The sequence below is a fragment of the Thermobia domestica genome, chromosome 13 (assembly GCF_964235325.1).
Source record: "Thermobia domestica chromosome 13, izTheDome1.hap1.1, whole genome shotgun sequence".
Taxonomy (NCBI): Eukaryota; Metazoa; Arthropoda; class Insecta; order Zygentoma; family Lepismatidae; genus Thermobia; species Thermobia domestica.
The window spans coordinates 194,853,832-194,873,650 of NC_137466.1; the positions used below are offsets into that span (position 1 = coordinate 194,853,832).

The 19,819-nt window shown below is 35.5% G+C and overlaps 1 protein-coding gene across 2 annotated transcripts in view; it reads left to right on the forward strand.

Annotated features, from left to right (window-relative positions):
- Nucleotides 1–905: 905 nt before the first annotated feature.
- Nucleotides 906–19,819, forward strand: part of LOC145667460 (aquaporin-8-like) — a 188,401-nt gene continuing 169,487 nt past the window's right edge. For both annotated transcript variants that reach the window (XM_081734937.1, XM_081734936.1), the window contains exons 1-2: nt 906–998; nt 8,236–8,445. The gene's annotated coding sequence lies outside the window, so the exon portion shown is untranslated. The remainder of the gene's footprint in view (nt 999–8,235; nt 8,446–19,819) is intronic.

Sequence of the window (19,819 nt, forward strand, 5' to 3'; positions counted from 1 at the left end):
ACACGAAGATCACAGTAACACAAAACCTGTTACAATGGTAACTAAAATTTTCACTTCTTAAAGAAATAATTCTATTTATTTACATTTTAGTGGAAAACTTTACTCTTCATGTTCTGAATTAGAATCTTAAAGTGAATGATCCAATGCTGATGATATTTTTAGTTTCCATTAGTTATGCAAAATAAATAAATAAAGAAAAAATAATTCAGTTTAAGAAATTTCATAAAAATGCGTTTCAAAAGTGGGTCAGACATGCCGGACGAAATAGTTCAGTGGGCCGCGACCGAGCCGGGAGCGGGCTGTTACACATGATTGATATAAAACAAGACAAGTGATGTAGAATATTTGTTTTTACTTTTATATTTCGTGAAACTACACGAATTTTTTAAAACTAATTTTGATCATTTTTCTTTAATTTACGAGAAACAAGCACCAATGTGTCTTGGGAGATCATTATAATTGCATAGTAATGAACCACTATTCAAATGTTTATATGTCAGATACCACTTATATCCTACCAGGCCCGTATCCAAGGGTGGCTAGGGTGGGCTGGGCCCCCCTAAATTTTTACTGCCCCCATAAAATTTTCACGGTAGGCTTGCAAATGAACTATAATATGGGTACAAACTATAATATGGTTGGGTCAGCCCCCCTAACTTCTACCGCCTCCCCTACATTTTTCGGCTGGCTACCGGCCTGTATCCTACTTGCCTTTCGTCTTTATAAATAATTCCATTAAACATTACTCTTCTTTTATGACTTATTAGATTTTAACTATCAATTAGAAAACAACATATTCTACTCTGCATCTTTAATTTACTCCTACTCTAACTAGTAAGAGGACACATAAATTCAAATTCTATCCTTTGGGATTTTCATGTAGGCACATAATTTCGGCATCAGAAAGATTCATTTTAGTTTCTTAAATAACACCATCTCCCTGAAATCTCTGATTACGCATATGAATTTTCTAATCTCAATATTGAAGATAAAAACCGGTGAGTCCTAATTTCTTTTATGTTCATTTATTACTTTTTTTTAAAAAAAATTTTCCAACCATTTTCGTCAATAATATTGGTATCTCTGGGACTTCATATTGCATACAACTCAAACAAAATGAAGAATATAATTTATAAAGCCAACTATCATATTTTATACAAGGATCCTTGGGTTCAAAGAAAGGATACTATGTGGCTATTTGAATTTGCTGACGTACTTCTACAAACAATGTGTAATTAAGATTATGTACCTGATAGCAGTTAGTTATAAACCTAATATTAAAACGATTTATTGTTAATGCCCTGTTGCAGAATAGTCCGTCATATATATAGGCCTATATGTAAAATCTTTCGCTTTTTTTGAAATGAAATGATATTAGTTTTACGCCACGGTTATGCCGGCTGCGCTAAAGGAGACGGTAATAATGAGAAATGAATGATATGGTGGAATTAAGAAAGTGGGAGGAAACCCAACACATATCGTGTTTGTCCACAAAAAGTTCACTGGACTTGAGCTGGGATTGAACTAGGGACCCCATGCACCAGAGATGAACGCTCTATCACTGAGGCACCGCGGCCCTTTCACTTTTTTGTTTCATATTATTTGTTAAGATGTTCTGAACTGTTATTACCCTGACGCATGTTGAAAGGTTTTCGTACAGATTGATGATATGCTTCCTGTTACGGGAATAAATACGCATTCTGACGTAGGCCATAAAAACAATTGTGCAAATAATACAAACCAATTTTTGGTACGTGGCGACAAAAAACGAGAATGTTATTAAACCGTGTGAGGATAAGAGTACAGTATGGAGGCACGCGCGAAGGTGCGTCCGAAGCGAGCTGGCGCGTCAGCGACAAGGAGTATGTACATAAGCGAGAATAGTGCAAAAATATATATAATACTGCAGAAAATAACATATGTTACAGCACTTGTAATGGTTTCACACTAGTAGCTCTATACTTCTAAACACAAAGTACAGATTTTTTATATTGCGCAGAAATACTGTGGCGATGGAAATTAATATGTCACAAAATCGTCTTTAGAATGCACCTATACTCATTTTAACCTAACAGTAACCCTTGCAGTGGTTTGACACTAGTAACATTATACGTGTAAACATAAATTACTGCTGTCCTGCATTGTGCAAAAGTGCTCCAACAGCGAAAATTAATAACGTAGACAATGCAGGATTACTTCTGGCACACCACTCGAAATAATGATTGAAAAAATTGCCACTTTTCACTAATTTCCTTATTATTGTCTCCCAAAATATTTGCACTGGGCGACATGAAAATATCTTACTTTATCTCGCTTGACATAGATAAAATTCAAGGGGCCCATTAGAAGTAATAGTCGAAAAATTACAATTCTCTTACGATTTGGATATTAATACGGGTCCGGATGTGTGGCATAAAAACTATAGTGCATAAAACACCGCCCAATCCTTGCTAGGTGGCCACTATAAAACCGAGTTAGATCGGGGCTAAGCTGGGTAAGCAGGCCGAAGCGAGAGAGTGCGTCCGAAGCGAGTAGGCGCGAGTGTAACTATATGCGTAAGCGAGGGTATTGGAAACAAGTGAGTTTTGGCAATGATGCGAGTTACAATAGTACTTGTCTTGGTTTCATACTAGTAGCACTGCACTTGTAAACATAAAATACAGCTTCTATACAATGTGAAGGTATGCACCGCCGGCGGAAAATAGTATCTAATACAGTCGTCTTTGAAATGCTCTTACTTAAATTATCCGTCGCAAAGCACTTATAATGATTTTTACACTTGTAACCTCACACTTGTAAACCTAAAATATAATTGCATTAATTTGTATTGAATTCTATCGCCTGCAGAAATTTGTTCTTTATAAATTGCCTATGTCTTTTTATGCAAAGTATTAAACTTTGCCTTTAAGTTTTCCAAAACGTGGTGTGCCTAAAGTAAACCAACACCTCGTAGAGAATCATCTTTCATTACCAGGCACACATTTCAATCATAAAAATACATTTTTCATGAGTGAATATACTGCATTCGTACCATTTTTAGTTTTAGAAATTACTATAATATAAATATAAACTATAAATTATACTTTTTTAAAAAAAGAATTTTATACAAATTTCTATTTAAGTAGTTCGTTCACTAACTATTGAATTTAGGTCATTTTCTACATGAAAATATGTTCACTTCTTCTAACTGCTATGTATATTAGGGTTAACTTTACGGTTACGTGTCACACTTGGTATCCTAACCCAAAACGTGGAAAGTAGAACAGGTTTTAGAGTATTTTAAGATATACGCACAATTCTGTGCTAGGAGGTCAATTCAGAATAGTATTGCATCTAATCTGAGAGAGAGAGAGAGAGAGAGAGGCCAAGCGGGAGAACCCTTCTCGATTCGCACGGGCGTACATTTTGGGGTACCAAGGGGCGTCTGCGTCTCGAAACTTTGGTTGAAGCTCCCTTACTTGTATTAACAGTCTCATTAATTTCTTGTACTGTAGAAGATATCTGATTATGAAAATAGAGGGGACACTTCTATTGCTCTGGAGTATGTTGATAGGGAGCAGGTGTGTTGGCAAATGTATATCGTAAAAATGAAGATTTGTCTGTTTCAGCTTTGCCAATATGGGTGTTCTCCTTCCATGGTTGAAGGAGAGCTATTGTAATTTGTGTACGTAACAATATCAACTGAAGTGTGCTTTGTAAAGTTAACACTAATTATTTTAAACTAGGAATCCATACTGATTTATGACAAAGTTATTTCCTGTTCAAGCTCATGTTTTCTTAAAAGGAAGTGTAGTTCACATCTTTAATTGTGGGTTCGTTTTTGATTATTGAATCGGCCTTACTAAGTGTTGGAAGATTAGATTGTATTCGATTGTTTGTCTCATTATAAAGTATAGATTCACAATTGTTTTTTCTTTATCCTGAATTCCCATTTGTAAAATCTTCAAACCACATAGCCTCAATATATATATATATATATATATATATATATATATATATATATATATATATATATATATATATATATATCTTGTGTGTTTTTAATGTAGGGTTGCCAGATCCTACTTTTCCACGTAAGTTTTACGTTATTTTGACACGTTTTACGTTATATGTTAACAAATAAAACACATTATAGTCCTGGACATTTTAAACCAGTTGAACGATTTCTCACATACTGTTCACAACGCAATCCAAAGATGTATATTAGTTTTCATAAAGAAAGACAATATATTGTTCTTTTAACTCCTATCTAACCGGCACTCCAATTTTACATCTAACAATAATTTGGTTTTAGCATCTTAGTCATTGTCTGTCAACACTGTCTCAATTACTTCGCAGTTTCCATTGATCGTGATATAGTGATAGTATTTTCGTCGATCCCAAGAGGTTTAGCCAAAACATGGCTGAGGTAGCATTATTATTGGCCACCTACCGATGACGTCACCTATTACTACTGCTTTTGCTTTGTATCTATAGTACAAGGGCAAACTTATTTTAATGAAAGAAGTTTAGTGAAAATTTAAAAAAAAATAGTTAAAGCACTTTCTGAATATTATTTTAACAAAAGAAGTGTTATAAAAATTTTAAAAATAATAAAAAAAACCTTCCTTAAACAGGAGGCAGGGTTTGAACCCACGACTAAAACAATTTTCTTTACTAGCATGTTGCGCTAGCTCACTTTTTTTTTTTAAGTTAACTGACTCACCGAACGTGTCTCAGTAACTTACTTGAACTACTTATTACGTAATGTTACTTGCTTTACTCGTTTACTTGACTTTTTTCCAATAACCTAGAACGATAGGGACACGAACACAGAAACGACGAGGACAGCTAAAATTACAAAGGCTCTCCCACCGGGAATCGAACCCGGGACCCCTCTCAGCCACGAGGGCCGACAGCAGCTAGCGTTTAATTTGTGCTATATCTATGTCATGACTCGTGATGTATTTGTATCGGCCAATCAGATCAAAGGATATCTGAAGCTCTTGAGATCCGCGAAAATGCATACTGATATCAGAAACAGATATACTGATATCAGAAACAGAAGCTACTGTGAACTAATAAAAGCAGAATATACTGTTGTCAGGAACAGAAGCTTCTCTGAACTAACAAAAACAGGACTCCAAGTGGTTGTGACTTTCGGTATGTTCTGTAAAAATATCTTGAACGCATAAAAAGGATGTCGGACTGTTAAGATATGTAACATATTTATTAAAATACAATTTAAAACCATCTACAATTTGTGAAATATACTTGCTGGATTGGATTTGAGTTCAGCATTTCTTTCAGCACCGAGGCGAAGTGAGACGAGGACACAATCTTTACATGTGAGCCGGACCACATAAGATCCCACCAGGAATAGAAAACATACTTTGTTATACTTTACATGTTGCAATTATTTTTAATGAAAGTGCCCAAGTTTCCACCTAAATTCTCCATTCCTATTCTACATTACTATGTGAAATTATGTGTTTCTTATAATATAAATTATGAATATTATATATTCTTTTTTTCTCGCTCTAGAAGTAGTAAAATCTTTCGCCTTTTCCTCTGAAAAATTGGAAACCCTACTTTAATGTGAGTAACAACTGGTTGAATTGTAGATGGAAATGAATTAACAATTAACCCTTGTGTTCCATGTGTCATTTTCTTATTGCGTGCTGTAATACCAGGTTTTAATTTACTGTTAAGAGACTGTCTGGTTCGTTATATAGGGCATAGTTATTGTGAACGCGCAAGGAAAGCATTCACACTACTGAATTAAAATATATATATATATGTGCATTGTGGCACATTTGGATTGAAAAAGGAAAATGTTGATGTTCTGAAGGGACTTTATACTGCTTCAAGTTGGCAACACTGACCGAAGGTCAAAGATAAAGATTTTTCATTTTTCAGATCTGGAAGTTGCCAATTATTTATCGTCAAAACAAACATACGTACGCCGTAATCGGAATGCTCCCTTAGGCCTGTTATCTACTGAGACAAATTATTTTATTCTTGACGAACACCGTGCTCGTGGGTTTTCTCGCGGTTCTCTCGTTTCCTCCCACTTTCTTCATTCCACCATTTTCACTCATTTCTCATTATCACCGTCTCCTTTAGCCTAACCGGCATAACCGTGAGACGTTAAACTTAAAGATTTCATTTCATTTATATTTTATTCTTTTCTGCCAGTAAGGTGCTGCCATCTAAGGAGAAATAGTAGAACTAACTCGTGCCTTGCATCCACTAAAAAATTTCATCATATGCAGGATGAATACGACTCTTAATAAAGGATACGTTTCCATGACATCTCCTTGAATGCAACTGGTATTTTGCAAAGGAGTATTTTATGGCATCCACCTGGATGTCACTCGAACGCAAGCGGTTAATTATCACCTGCTTTAGCCCGTAGTGCTTTCCTTCAGTAGCTGCATTTTCTTTACTAGTTGTCATCCCTCTAACACAAAGAACTGATATAATTGTAAAGGAAATCATGTTTGGAATAAGCCATTATAGTTTTACTTTTTTATAAAATATTGTCGAATAAGCAGAATGCTAGGTACATTCATTTGACTTTCAGTATTAAGCTTTGGGCGACGTTGTAGCAAGCCTATAATTGAACCGCTCTAGTGATAACACATAAAACAGTTGTCCAGGAAATATTGATGGCTCCCGATCAAATTGTACGTTCTGTTAACAAGTGATTGTGAGGTGTTGTAATAAGATTATGATTGTTTCTATGAAGAGAGAAAGGTTAAGATCCGATGGTTAATACTAAGAATGGATACTTCACAATTTCTGGTTCCCTTGTAATTAAACATTATTTATCCTGTGTTAATAGACCTGATTCTACACAACCTGAACGCACTAGTATTCCATAGTCTGGGTTAACTCCTTCGCCACCAGCAAACATTCTCCCACTTCTTGTGAGGAACCAGATTTTCGTGAAGAAAAATATAGAATTTCAAGCTTATTATTCATCATTTATGCAAGATAGGTTCACGCTAGATTCGTAGTGAATGATACAGCTAACACAAGAAGCCCAAAACATACTCTAGAATTTTTTCTAGAAATTCAACATGGCGGACGGCAGCCATATTTTAACTTTAGAGTTCGTATCATTTCACCTATTTTCCTAGATATTTTCAAGCTTTTTTAAAATTTTACATTGAAATTAAGCGATAATACAAAATTGCACACCAGTGTATATGCACATAATAAATAAAGTAGATATCGGCAGCCATATTGGATTCCTAGACCGTATTATTTTACCTATTTTCGAGCTCTTATAGTTTACATTCCTATTGGGTGGTAGTACAAAGACGTACAGCAGTGTAGCTGCACATATCGAACAAAATGGTCGACGGCAGTCATAGTGGATTTTCAGCATTCTTGGTATTTTACCTATTTTCTTTGATATTTTCAAGATGTTTTACTTGCCATTGCCAGGCCAATATTACAAAATTTATATAAATAGTAAAGAAAATATCAATATTGGAAAGCTACCTCTCGTCTCATACTACTATTTTCATTCATAGTTTCAATATATATTACTTTCGACTTTTCAACCATTTATTTTCTTACATAAATTGCATAAACCAAAGTACGTTACACTACATACAAAATTTTAAAAGATAGTTCTGTAATTAACCAATGTTGTCTAAGATTAACTTTTTAATTTATGGTTTTCATGTACAGAATGTGTCGGCCAATGACCTTATTGTGACGGCGATAAATAGTCTCGAACCTAATGCCCCCATAAACATTTAATAATCAATCAGTCCATTTACTTTATTTACACAGTTAAGAACAAAAATCACTAACGAAGAACGAATTATAATGTGACAAGGGGGGGGGCTCAGTGATAGAGCGTTCACCTCTGGTGCATAGGGTCCTTGGTTCGATCGCAGCTCGCGCCGAATGAACTTTGTGGTGGACAAACAACGTGTGGGGGGTTTTCTTGGGGTTCTCCCGTTTTCTCCACTTTTTTCAATCCACCATTTCATTCATTTCTCATCATCATCGTCTCCTTTAGCCTCGCCGGCGTAACCATGGGACGTAAAACTTAATGATTTATTTTTTAATGTGACAAGTACGTTCCACAAATGGCAAATCAAACTGCATCTCAAACTGTATAGCATTTTCAATTTTGCAACAAAAAGTAGTTCTATAAGATAAAAACGTAGAATTTGCCTGTTTTGGAGTATTCATCATAGGAAAAGATTAATATAAAATGTTTTCTGATTTCAGTATTGTGGAGAACGATGATAGTATTATTTTACCAACAGCTGGAAAGTGTCAAATAAAGTTCTAGCTGCTGAGTTATTCTGAAACAAGAGTCCCGATGAGAGGAACTAAGCCTGGCACATACTCCTGACGTAGCGTTTAGGTCCAGGGCTGAGAGAAGAGGCATCTACACATTCTAGCATAATTATAACAAAACCACACTTGATAATACTAGTAAGTTTCCCTAGTGGGGAAAAATATTTGTCCTTCATTGCTTTTAGCAAATCTTTATTACAAATTCAATAGTAGTAAGTTTCTCTTGTGAGGACAATTTATTTGCCCCTCATTGATTTTAGCAAACTCTGTTATTACCAGCAAAATTGTAGTTAATTTCCCTAATGGGGAAAAATATTTGTCCTTCAGTGTTTTTAGCAAACCTTTATTATAAGTTCAATGGTTGTAACTTTCCCTAGTGATGGAACTTTGTTTCTTTTATTGATTGTAGCAAATATTTTATTACAAGTACAACGCTAGTTATTTTCCGTAATGCAAAAAAGAAATATTTGTTGTTTATTGATGTTAGCAAATTTTTATTACAAGTACAATAGTGAGTTTTCTTAGAGGGAAAAAAAATTACTTGTCCTTTATTCATTTAAGCAAATTTTTATTACAAGTATACATAGTTGTTACAACATAGCAAATATAGTGTATCACTATTTACTTCTCTACAGCTCAAATTACAACTGTTGCTCTTATAACATACCGCATCAAAAGGCTCTTTATTTACTTTCGTCTATCTCAAATTAACAACTAACAGGTTTGTTTTATGTTAATAGATTTGTTCTAAATATCTAGCTAACTCTATGTCGTATGAGATCCGGAAGTTCAATGCGACGTTCTTAAAACCTATCCAATGACTTCTGCCCTTAGCCAACTGAATCCAGTTTCTACTTTGTATTCCTATCTCGGCGAGATCTATCTTAATATTGTCCTTCCACCTGCGTCTAGGTCTTCCTAATGGTCGTTACCCGATTGGATTTTTAGTTAAAACTTTGAAAGCATCTCTACTTTCTTCCATTCTGGCTACATGACCTGCTCACCTGAGACTCCTAAACTTCATGACACTAAGAATGTTTGGTAAACGGTATAAATTACGCAGTCCTCGTTATGAAGTTTCCGCCAATCCTGTTTCTATTGGATCCAAATATTCGTATTAGGATTTTATTCTCAGATACTTTCAGCCTGCATTCTTCCCTCAGAATAAGATCTATTTTAAGATTCAAATTCCTTGACAGAATTCGCGGTGATAAAAGATTTTGCAACTGAATAATAACTCAAATTTCCTGCTTTTAGCCACGTTAAATCTCTTGGATATAGATTTTGTTTGCTAACATTAATCCTCGATATTTGAAAGTATTATTTGATATTATAATTCAACTATAATTTGCAATACTATGATCCCAGCGAACTTCCATGTCTTTAGTTTTCTCTGCGTTTACTTCCAAACCCACGTCCCTACAAGCGTTTAATAAGATTCCTTATATTACTCTCCTATCTCTACATTTCCTTATATTACTCTCCTATCACCTCCACTATATTAATATCATCAGCATATGCCATAACCTGGTTAATACTATTCCCCTCAAGACTTTGGTTCCTGTCTTTGACTTTCGTTATAGCATATGTCGGAGTAAAGTTGAATAATAATGACGACAATATGTCTCTTTGTTTCAGGTCATTCTCAATGTGAAAGCACGTGGATAAGAATTTTGCTACTTGGACTTCACTTTGGAAGTAACTTAAAACACACTTTAATTAATCTAACTCGGTTTTTTGCTATTTCAAACTGTTACAAGATGTTTCCTTCCTAACTGAGTCGTAGGGTTTGCTGAAATCAATGGATATTGTATTCCCATTTCTATTCGAGTATTTGTTGCAGTTTAAATTTCTGGTCGATAGTTGATCGATTTTGTCTAAATCCGCACTGAAAATCTTTAAGAATTTCATCTGCGTATGGTGTGAATCTTGGTAATAGAATGTTTGACAGGATTTTATACTACATTGACAGCAAAGAAATGCCTCGATAATTACTACAATCAGTAATGTCGCCGTTCTTGTGAATTGGGACAAGCTAGTATCCGCTGTTGTGGTAACTCAACTCATCCTTGCTCCAGATAAGAAGAATGAGATTGGGTATCGTGTTTCACAATTTTTCCCCTCCAGCTAAAATTAACTAGTTGGAATTTGTGTTTCTTTAATTTCTTTATAGCGATTTATACTTCTTTTCGCTTAGGCTTTGGAATATGCAGTATGCATTTTACTTTCCCCAAGCACATTAGTTTTTACCTGCGTGTTGAGTAAATCGCAAAAGAAATTTTTCTCTCTATTCAAGATGCTATCTGTATCAGTGAGAATTGTTCCGTCTTATTCCATAATATATAAACGGGAAGTCGATAGCCTTTCTTAAGTTCGTTGATGTCCTTATACATGAACGTATGTTTTTGCTTTTACTGAGTCTTGAAGTTTGTTAATTTTAGGTTTCAAAAAATCGCGGTATCCTTGTTCTAAAATGTCTTGGAAGTTTTTCGCCTGATGTCAACGAAATTTTGTATAGTTTCATCGTTCCAAATTTGTAGTCAACGCAGTTTTGCTGTTTTCTCTTCTCCGCTAGTTTAGTTCATTCCTGTTCGCACCATTGCTTGTTTCTACAGTATGTATTTCAATGAGTCCCAAATTTTCATTTGCTGAAAGTTTATTGTTATTACTAAAATTATCCCAACTTTCCTCAACACTAAATGTGCTCCAAACTTTCTAAAACCGGGAATCAATTCGGCACTACAATCTGGTATTCCCCTTTCACCTGGCTCTTCTCTAATTTCTTTAAATTAAACCTCTTGCTTTTCAGATGTTGAATATTTTCTTTGTTCAACAACAATGTCTCTTTAATTATCAGTGCTACCAGGTAGTAATCAGTATCACAGACAGCTTCTCTGAACGACAGAACATCAATTATACTAGACTGACTTCTTTTATCTAATAAAACATGATCAACTTGATTATGTATTTTTCCATCTGGGGAGGTCAAAATATATTTATGATCCTCCTGATGTTGGAATTTTGTACTCCTCACGATATTGTTTTTGGATGTTGCAAACTTCATGAATCTAACGCCGTTGTCATCACTTTCATTATGTAGACTTTCATTCTCTAGAATCGGATTTGGAAACATCCTCTCGTCCTACCTTCGCATTGAAATCCCTTAGTATAATTTATCATATGGTATCGCAAGAATTGGTCAAATACCCGTTCTACTTCATCGTGAAAACTGTATTTTATCTTTTATGTGGTCATACTTACCTTAGGTTGGGGCATGTACATTTAAAATATAACAATTATAATGGTAACCAAGAAAGTTCTGTTGCTTATTGGGGAGGTCTGTGTTCAATTGGTTCTCATACAGAGAGTTGAATGCGAATGCAAGGTGAGTTGTTGGTATGGCTATATCCAACATTCTATCTGGTTGTGGCAGTTCAGTTACATCGTGAACTTGCTAAGGACAGAATGAACATGGGGCCTCCACAAAGCGTCATAAGGGTATGTGTGCTATACGAGTTCGAACTGAGGTTAAACGCCGCTGCAACGAGGCGGAAGATATAACAGGAATTTGGTGAGAGTGTCGTGACTATGCGGACAGTGCAAGTGGTGGTTTAACAAGTTCAAGGATGGTGACGAACACTTGAAGACACACCACGTGCCAGAAAACCAATACATGTACAAAATGAAGATCTTCAGGCAGCAATTGAGGCGAACAGTGGCCAGGCATGTGAGGAGCTAGGACTGTAATTCAGTGTGAGTGGAGAAACCATTCGGCAGCACCTTCATCTACTTGGAAGTATTTCAAGTTGGGTCGATGGGTCCCACATGATTTGACTCTCGGCCAGAAGGCAACGTAGCAGACACGTGTGTTTCTTTGCTGTCTTGTCTGAGGAAGAAGCCATTTCTGAACAGGATTTTGGCATGTAATGAGAAATGGATCCTGTACGAAGCTCAAAGGCGCCATCATCATTGGTTAGCATCCCATGAACCGGTTCCAAAACAGCCGAAACCAGCACTACAATGGAAGAAGGGCCTGTTGTGTATTTGGTGGACTGCTCGCGGTATCGTGCATTTTGAACTGCTACCAGCTGTTCAGAGCATCAATGTAACTGTGTACTGATAGCAGTTGAGCCATGTTCAAGAAAAACTCAAAACTCTAGAGCCAGAACTTCTGAATCGCAAAGGAGTTCTCCTGTTGCAGGACAACGCTAAGCCCCATGTGGCTAGGATGACCCGGGACACCATTCTACGCCTTGGATGGGAAACACTATTGCATCACCACACTCGTCGGACATTGCACCGCCTGATTATCACCTGTTCCATTCCTTGGACATCACCCTAGAGGACACCAGTTCAAATCCCTAGTAGAAGTGCAAAATGCACTTGATAACTTCTTCACTTCACGGCCCACCAAGTTCTACCTCAATGGAATCCGTGGCCTTCCAGAACGTTGACAGAAGATCGTCGATGCTGATGAAGACTATTTTTGAACTTCCAGGTACGTCTTAGGTGACATATTGTTGTTCGAAGGTGGTGGGTGAAAAAGCTATAGTACTTTCTTGGTTACCTTTATATATACATTTTCGGGAGATGGAAGTTTACTATGTCACATCATAACTGATTGTGCTTAACTTCGGAGTATTTGTAGTTGATATGTAGTTCTATATCATAAAAATCTCATGAGGATGCTTAAACTCGTATTTAGTAGAGAGTATTTTTTCTTTAGTTCAACGTCTCTTGTTTTTGCACGTATACTAATGGAGACGATATTAATGCAAAATGGATGATAATATTGGATAATATTACTTACGAGACGAGGCCAGGCTAGCCTAAAGATTTCTCGTCTCGTTTTCCTAAATTTTGTAGAGGTTCCACTTCGATTCTCGAAGAATCATCCTGTTTTATAAATTCATGTACAAAATTTGTTTGTCCCTACTTTATTTTTTTACTTAATTTTATCTAGAAGATATTGAAATCCTCTTGCCTCACTAGAGACCCACGAGGGGTGTGACATAACAACATTCCATCCATATTTATTATTATTAGAGCATACTCTGTAATGACTCGTCTATCTTTAAGCCTTGCTAAATGTTTTTCAATATGTTCGAGCTATCAGTTTATTAATTTATAGTTTTTATGCTAGGAATCATTTATGAGTAAAACAGTATTTGTAGATTTAATATGTGGGTGAAGTAGTGTTTCTCACGAAACTGGAGAATTTTGTCATTTCTCCTGGAAAACGAGATGAGAATTGTCGTGTTTGTCGACTCATTTCGAAGTTGAAGAGAGAAATCTCGTGTCGTGAGTAAGACTAATAGTCGAGTGAAGAAACAGGAGAAACCCGAGAAAAAAAAACACACACACGGTTTTTGTTCACAGCGAAGTTCTATTGACAGAAGCTGGAACCCGAACCAGTTACCACAGAACTACAAATGAGATCTCTATCAGTAGGTCACCCAGGTCACATAGTAGAGAGCAGCAAGCACTATATTTTTGTATATGGTAAATGAAGATCAATGAGACATTCTGAGTCAGAATAGCACCCTCGTATACTTGCTATGAGAGTCTTTTTCCTCTGCATTAACCTTGTATAAACCAACTCATTTTAATGAATATGTGGGAGACCCGGGTTCGATTCCCGGCGGGAGCTCATGTGGTTCGGATTCCACGTTAATCAGTAGGTGCACGTCTCATATAGCCTCGCTGCTGAACGGGACGTTAAACTCAAAATCAACTCAATTCAACTTTCTCAATCATAAGATTTCCTCATGGATACTACATAAGCTATCCAATTTGATCCACAGATAAGTCCTATTTACGCACTTAACGTTATGAAATACTTTCAATTTCTCTGGAATTACCAGCTAATTGAGAAGTTCAATATGGTTCAAGAAAGATAAATATAATAATCTCACATAATAAATCTTCATTTTGATCTGTTAATCTACAATCTATCTTATTTATAATGCATTAAGAAATGTTTAGCAGGATTTGGGTTTTTCTTGCTTTATAATATTCAAGAATATTTTCCGTATAGAGATCTAATTCTTTACAAATTTAGTTGCGATAGACTAATAGTGACGATATAATCATCCCAAAATAATAATAATAGTAAATTAGATTATTTTTACTAATGAGATCAAACTAAAACAGACCGATTACAGTGTATTCTAGACATCTCACTTTCGATTCCTGATATCAGACATCAAAATTCAGTGGGATAGAGATAGAGTGCTCACTCTTGATTAGTGGTATCCCTGGTTTGATCCCTACTCGGGTCAAGTCAGTTTTGTGGCGGACAAATGCCGTGTATATGTTTCTTTCAAGTTTCTTCATTCCATCATTATTATTCACCTCATTATAACCGTCTTCCATAGTCTCACTGCATAGTCGTTGTATATTAAATCAAGAACCAGAGTACATGTAACCTTAGGGCTAGGCTAATCAGTATATCCACAAAAAAGTCAATCAATTATTTTTTGCTTGATTAACTAATTTGGATTCACGTCGTTTATCAGCAGCGTGGGGAAAGAAGCCTTTAGGAGGAAGATCATATTATCTTGTTGAACCTTGAATAAAGAGTTGAGAAAAAAAGACTCATAAAGTGCTTCGTGTGGAGTATTGTGCTGGATGGGTCAGAAACATGGATGAAAAATGTGATACGCAGATGTGATTAAAAACTATTGGAAGCTTTCGAAATGTGGGTGTGGAGAAGAATGGAGAGAATTAGCTGGGTCGAACGGAAAACGAATAAGAAATATTAGACATGGGGGGGGGAGAAAGAACACTTTTAGATATTATTAAGAAGAGGAAGAGAAAATGGTTGAGGCATTGGCTAAGACGGAACTGTATCATGAAGGACACTCTAGAGCAGCGTTTCCCAACCTTTTTCAACTTGCGGCACACTACGGGCATAATTTCAATTCTCGCGGCACACTCATAGATATTGTTATTTGTAAATATAAGATACCCTGTTTTTTTTTCTGTAATTAATGATCTTTCTCACAGAGAAGAAAGCTCGATCACTGGTTTTCTCCCGTAGTTAATTACTATGCTTACTTTTCAATCTAATTTAAAAATAGGAAACAATTCAATGAAATATTGGACTCAGGTTTGCAAAATTACGCTTCCTTTTTCGAAAATTGTATCCCACCTTTTACTAAGAAGATAGATCACTAAATAACAAACGAACAAACAAATCTCTTTTACTTTTAAAACACAAATGTAGTTCATTTGTAGGCATGATTGCTTTGTCGAAAGTATTGAATGATATTTTAAAATTTCAGGTTACGAAATTTCAGGTTACAATAAAGGACCAACAATGGTCATAACAATGATAACAAATACTTTCTTCAACATTAACATTATACACGGTATGAAACTTAAAATTGTAGATTCATAACAGAGGTTCATAGTAATATGAAATACAAATATACATTTTCCATGATGTCTTGCAATTTGATTGCTATAGAATTAATAATTTTGTTTCGATTTCCCCGCGGCACACCAGCGGCCCATTCACGGCACACCGGTTGGGAAACGCTGCTCTAGAGGGTATGGTGGCAGGAAAGATAGGGAGCGTAAGAAGGAGACTACAATTAATGGCCCATATCAAGACAGAGAAATCGTTTAAAAAGACGAAGAGATTAACAAAAGACAGTGGAGCATGGAAGTTTATCAGTTGCAGCATGTGTCCTGTCAATAATGACACAATACCTATGATGATAATGATTATATCAGCAGCAAGTTTACAGGGTGTTTCAAAACAACACCGACAAAGTTTGAGAGGTGATTTCTGACATCAAAATAAGACACAAAGTATAGACCAACTTGGGTGCACAAATGCTTCTTTTCGGAGTTATAGGCTGTCGAAATCATGAAAAATTGAACTTTAAAGGTCAATAACTTCAAAAGTATCGGACCTACGGAAGTCGGGTCAAGACTTCCCCTGGGAAGTAATATGTGCACTATCCAAAAATCCATGTTTCAAAATACTGCGATATTTTCGCATCAGGTTTTATAGAGAGAGTTTGGCTACGGGCACATAATTTGAAGTACTCACCAACTACCTCTATAAAAATTATTGCGGAAGTACCGAACGACACCATGATATTCGAATTATGGTGCAAGTAGTTCAATTAACTTTTGAGGTGTAGATAAATACAATTTATTTTTTCTGAACTTTTGCTACGAGTGCTAATTATGCATATCTCACGCTACGGTTTACTGGTTTGGAGTGACTCGTGTTGAATTTTATCTTTCCTGTGTTTTGGACGGGCGTAGCTCTGAAACTTTTAACGTTACCCCACAGGTCCAAATGAACTTTCTTTTCTTATTTTTATATGATGTATCACCTATTAAAGTTCGTCGGTATAGATTTTTTTAAAACATACTGTATAATAACAGTGCTGGTAGGTCTCCTTAATGAAATTTCCCTCAACTGACTCAAAATTTTCCCTTTTCTTATGAAGTTTTCCCTAATTTGTAGAGTATCCAATTCCTATGACAGAAATTACTTGATAAGATTAATTTAGCTATATTAAAGGAAGCTATATTAAAGCACATTTATTTTATTCATTTGCATTTTGCTTCTATTTTTTTACTTTTCCTTTCCATTTTTTGAATACACACGGGACCGCAGTGGCTCAGTGGTAGAGCATTCACAACTGGTTTATGGGATATTTGGTTCGATTCCAGTTTGTATCAAGTGAGCTTTGTGCTGGACAAACACCGTGTACATAAGTTTTTGGGGGTTACTCCGTTTCTTCCCACTTTTTCATTCCATCGTTTTCATTCATTTCTTATCATCACCGTCACTTTTAGCCTAGCCGGCATAACCGTTTGACATAAAATTTAAAGATTTTATTTTAACATGCACCAGTGGTGCCCACCCCCCTTTATGTCTATGACGCACCCCCAATTGTCTATCCGTAGTTGTTCTTCCATGAAAAAATCTTCTTTTCGATTAATTTTACCCCCCTATTCAAACATATTTATATAGACTTTAACCCCCCCAAATATTTCAATGACGCAGTTTGCGTCATAGCCCCCCCTTGTGGGCACCCCTGACATGCACACAAATCCTCCATACCAACAATAATTGCAAATTATACTACTTTGAACACACACACACACATACACTTAAACTATTACTATTGTGTTGATTTATTTCTGAACAAAGAAAAATTTAAGCATTTATTTTGGTCAATCAACGCGAGAATTACCCTGGATTTTTCACGTTTTATAAAAAAAAATCCGTTTTTGTTAACTTTACCTACGAAATTTCCCTAGATTAGGGAAATTTTCCTCAAACTACGAACATTGTATAATAAAGAAATATCCTCTTTTCGAAGCCTCTAATTCTGCTGAGATCTACGTTAGATTTAAATCTCTGTAAAATAAATAATCACTTCAGTGCTGTTGCGATAAAAATCAGCTGTCTTTTATATTACTTTCAGTTTAATTTATGATATCAGAGATTATATGAGTATTTGTACTACATTCAATAAATCATTTCAAGCTAATTCTATTATAAATACGTTAGGCTATCTGACAACTAATAAATAATTGTTATGGATCATATATTTCAACAGAGCTACAAAGTGACAGTGTAATTTTATATCTAAATATTTTCAAAAAACGAACACTATTTTTCCACTTTATATTTATAGTTAGAAATGCATTACTTACAACTTTTGGAGTGCTACTTAGTGAAAAATCATGCTAGTAACTTCTTTCTATAAAGCCATGTAGTTTTATCGTTATACCTCATTTCTTTAAAGTTAACGTTCCATGATTATGTTTCAGCCCAAAGGAGACAGTTATGGTGATAACGAATGAAATGGTGGAATAAAGAAAGTCAGAAGAAACGGGAGAAACCAAGAAAGCCATATGGTGTTTGCCCACCACAAAGTAAACTTGGCGCTAGCTCAGATTTCATGCATAAAAGGTGATCAAGACAAATGTGCCTCTTGTTTGACTGTTTCAGTTATTTCATTTGAGTCAAACTACTATATTATCCTAAATGCAACTTTGAGCATAGCCTACTGCCGTTTAAAGAGAAGTTAGTGGACAAGTTTCCTTCGAACGAGAGTGTCAATCAAACTTAGTGAAAACTATAGTTCATAGGTCTACTCAAAATGTGATACAGTATCAACATTGATATATATATATATATATATATATATATATATATATATATATATATATATATATATATATATTAAAATGCACTACTGCTCATTTTTTGCACGGCAAGAAAAAGGTATAATAAAAAGCCGATATTTGAATATTATAGAACTACCACTTTCCCCCGTTCAGAAGCGAATCACGAACTTTATTTGGCCGTTAGAGCCCTTTGTGATTGTAATACAAAAACAAAATGAAATCTTCAAGTTTTACGTTTCACGTTTATGCCGGCAAGGCTAAAAGAAACGGTCATGATGAGAAATAAATGAAAGAATGAAATGGAAAAACAAGTAGTAGGAAACGGAAGAACCTTGAGAAAACCCACACACGCGGTATTTACTCACCACAAAGCTCACTTGGTGCGAGATGGGATAGAACTATGGACCCCATGCACCAGAGGTGAACTGTTTACCATTGAGCCATCGTGGCCCCTACGCTTCAAACAATAAAGACCAATCTTAAAACACAGAAATTTCCAGTGCTCTGTATCAGTGCTGCACATTCTTACCAAGTGCCATCTCTGTTTTAAATACTAGACTGTCTAAATAGAATAGACTTGACTTAATGGAATTATAACGGTAATATAAAGTTACTTTTGTTGTTGAGTGTACCATAAAGATATAATACGGTTTCGAAATTAATAAATTAATCATAAGACACTTCCCAAATTTAGCAGTGAATCGCAATGTATCATATTAGCTTTTTTAATTTTTAACCATTGAAGAGGGCACGATTAATCACCCTGATTTACGGAGGTATGTACCCTATACAATTACCAACATTGTTTTTGGCAATACCTTAAATAAAGGGAAGATTTAATGTACCGTACCTAGCTGAATTTTAAAGAAATAAGCATCATAGTTTCTCTATCTTATGAATGAGAATGGGGCCATATACTCACTCATAGGACCTTATTATACAACAAAACCTGATTTGAGATAATAAATCAGGACAAATACATCCAACAGGGAACCTATTCCCTACGTATATATTTTAGCAATATTTTTACCCCTCCAATGAGACACGATAATGATAAACCACACTATTTCATAGAACGATATACAGGAACCCTATAGAACGCAGTTCTCAACTTTTTCGACTAGTGCACCACAAATCTAATATAGAGTATTAATATACCAGCAGTTTAATGTTAGAACTTTCAAACCTCTGTCCTGCCAGAAGGCTCTTCCGGAAACATTTCTGTACATAAACCACCATCCTGCTGGCAGGACGCACTTCTTTAATGGAAATTTGTCCTTCCGGAAGGACGTAAATCTTCCAGCAGTACGCATTTTAAAACACTACAATAAACAATATAAGAGTA